This window comes from Mastomys coucha, unplaced genomic scaffold, assembly GCF_008632895.1.
Source record: "Mastomys coucha isolate ucsf_1 unplaced genomic scaffold, UCSF_Mcou_1 pScaffold20, whole genome shotgun sequence".
Classification (NCBI taxonomy): domain Eukaryota; kingdom Metazoa; phylum Chordata; class Mammalia; order Rodentia; family Muridae; genus Mastomys; species Mastomys coucha.
Window position 1 is genome coordinate 112590576 of NW_022196903.1, and position 3179 is coordinate 112593754.

The following is a 3179-nucleotide window of genomic DNA, read 5'->3' on the forward strand; positions in this document are numbered from 1 at the left end:
CTCTCACCTGTCTATCCTCCCTGCCCCCACTACAATCCAGTCTTCACATGAACACCTTTTGCTTTGTTGTGTGACCCACTGAGTTTAACCAAAGCCATCTGTTTGACCATAGGTTTGGAACTGTCCAACGGAGACTAAGACGACTCCCAAGTCGGTACACAACAAAGATATTGATTCTCCCTCTCCCAGACTCTATCTGAGGCCAGGAGGTTCCATGATTGTATCCATGATTGTATCCATGACTGACTGACGAGCAGACCATTCTTATGCAGGCCTGGTGCAGGAGAGGGGTGCTGGGAGTTGATGGTTGTGATGGCTTGTGCCATGCCCAAATGACATTTCTCAGTCCTTTTTCCTATCTTACTTAGCTTCTGGCTCTCATATCCTTTTCATCCACTGAGCTTTAGAGAGAGACAACACATAAATGTCTTATTTAAGCCTGAGCATTCAACTGTCACTTACTCTAGGTACTTGAAACTGCTCAACTTTTGAACCAAGGTGTCACAAAGTCATCATTAGACTTGATGGCACAGCGACACTCGGTGGACAAATGAAGAACTGCATGCTAGTCCCTCATGGGTATTGGGATTATCCCAGCCTTGAACCATGGTGGAGCAAGAATGTTCCAGGGGTCCATGGTCTCTGTTACCTAATTAGGTCCACTCTTACCATTCCTTATTGAGTTCAATAATAAGCTGAAAAGGACACCTTGCATTCTACAAGTGAGCAGAGTTATTTCCTATTTCACAGTCCTGTAGTCCCTGCCACAGCCTAACAGAGGAAGCTTGGACGGCTTGTACTCCTTAAAGGGCCAAAGGTCAGCGGATGTAGTTAGTTTAGTAGTTCAACTTAGACTAGCATGTGTGAGGCCCTAAGTTAGATTCTAGCTCCAGAGGAGGAAGAATGGACAAAAGAAAGCTAGCTAAACTAAGTATGGTGCCACACGCCTATAATAAGGCAGGGTGGTGGTAAGTTCAAAACCACCCTGAGCTACAGGAAATCCTGTCTCAAAATAACTCAGGGCAGAGGCAACTAGTCAAGAGGGTGTCAGCCAGTTTCCACATGCTCAATGTGGCCTCTCAGTTGCGATTTACAGAAAAATCTTAGCAATCTTTATCCATCCCAAGTATTTCTTTTCTGCAGACTCTGACTTTGAAAAACTAGAAAAAATAAGGAGGGACTACTATAGGTTGGATACAGGATGTCATTTGTTTGTATGTCACTGAATACAGGCTCATTCGTCTAAATACTCGCTTGATCCCCAGCTGCGGGTGCTATTTAGGGACACTGCAGAAACTCTGGGAGGTGGGGCCTTCCTGGAAGGTTTGGATCTGTGTGGGGTGGGTCTTAGGGTTTATAGCTCAACCTGTTCCTGTCCTCTCTGCTTCCTGGTCCACAGAGCTGTGAGCAAGCAAGCTCATACTACAGCTGCCACAGCCTCAAGCTATTCCAAACCATGAGCCATAACAATTCCTCCCTTAAGCTGGTCACAACAGGGAAAGAATTCATACCCTGCCAAATGAGAACTGTCTTTTAAATCATTCAGGATGATTAATGATCTTTCAAATAGAGTCCACGGGAAAATTAATACATGCGTATGATCTTCCCACTCTTGAATTTCTGTTTGATTTTATTTATTTAAGACAGGCTTAATAGCCTGTCTGTAGGCTGGCCTTACTTGATCTCCTGGTCCAGATACCATGGTCCACTACCACAAGCAACAAGCCTTCCAGAGAAGGCTACAGAGAGCATCCTCCTGTATGTGCTTAACAAGGGCCAGCGTACACATCTTCATTAAACGGAGAGGCCTGGGCTGGCGAGATGGCTCAGCGGGTAAGAGCACTGAGCACTGACTGCTCTTCCGAAGGTCCTGAGTTCAGATCCCAGCAACCACATGGTGGCTCACAACCACCCGTAATGAGATCTGACGCCCTCTTCTGGTGTGTCTGAAGACAGCTACAGTGAATTACGCCGGAGCGAGCGGGGCCGGCAGAGGTCCTCAGTTCAATTCCCAGCAGCCACATACATGATAGCTCGTGGTGTACTCATACACATAAAAAACAAAAAACAAAACAAAACAAACAAACAAACAAAAAAACCCGGAGAGGCCACTGGGGCTGGAGGCAGCTGGGGGTGTAGCTCAACAGTAGAGATCTTGCCGGGATTCCAAGCCCAGAATTAGAAAAAGAACCAGTGAGATAGCACAGCACGTAAAGAAAGGTACTTGCTGCTAGGCCTGGCGATCCCAGCTCCATGCCAGTACACACGGTGGAAGGGGGGAGTGGATTCCCACCAGTGATGCTTTGACCTCCACTCACGCACCACAGCGCTTCCCCACACACATATATACCTATCTGTGGAAAAGTGCTTGCCTAGCTAGCATCCAGTGTGATGGCTAAAGAAACTCCATGTACGCTAGGCATCATCCATCTTGGTGCTCAGCATCTGTCTCTGACTCCAATCCCTGGAAGATAAGTTCCCAGTAAGCCTGACTCAGAGACCTCAACCCAAAAATTACGACTGCGACTACCTATGTGCTGTGATACAATGAAATGCTTCTTTTGGTTACTTGCTTCTGTAGATACTCAAAAGATTGTTTTGGGTTGCTTACCTTGGCAGAACAGACCAATTTCTGCTTGCTTGCGTAGATATCGAAGATCTTCTTGTGGTTTTTCCCCTTTAAAAATCCTTCCCTCAGGAAAGGCCCTTGGCCCTGTGAAGGTTCTGTGCCCCAGTGTAGGGGAATGCCAGGGCCAATAAGTAGGAGATGGTGGAGTGGCAAGCAGGGGGAGGAGGGGAGGCAACAGGGGTTTGTTCTTGTTGTTTTTTGTTTTTTGTTTTGTTTTGTTTTGTTTTTTTTGGAGGGGAAACTGGGAAAGGAGAAATCATATGACATGTAAATGAAGAAAATATCTAATAAAAAGAAAAAAGAAAAAAATCCTTCCCTCAAACGAAGAAGGAGTGGAACTGGTGAAGAGGAGCAGCGGGAGGAGGTCCTGGGAGGAGGGGAAGGAGGGGGGGAAATGATGGTTGGAATATAATACAGGAGAGAAGAATTAGAAATCCTGCCTTTGGCCAGGCTATGGTGGCACACGCCTTTAATCCCAGCATTTGGGAGGCAGAGGCAAGTGAATTTCTGAGTTCGAGGCCAGCCTGGTCTACAGAGTGAGTTCCAGGAC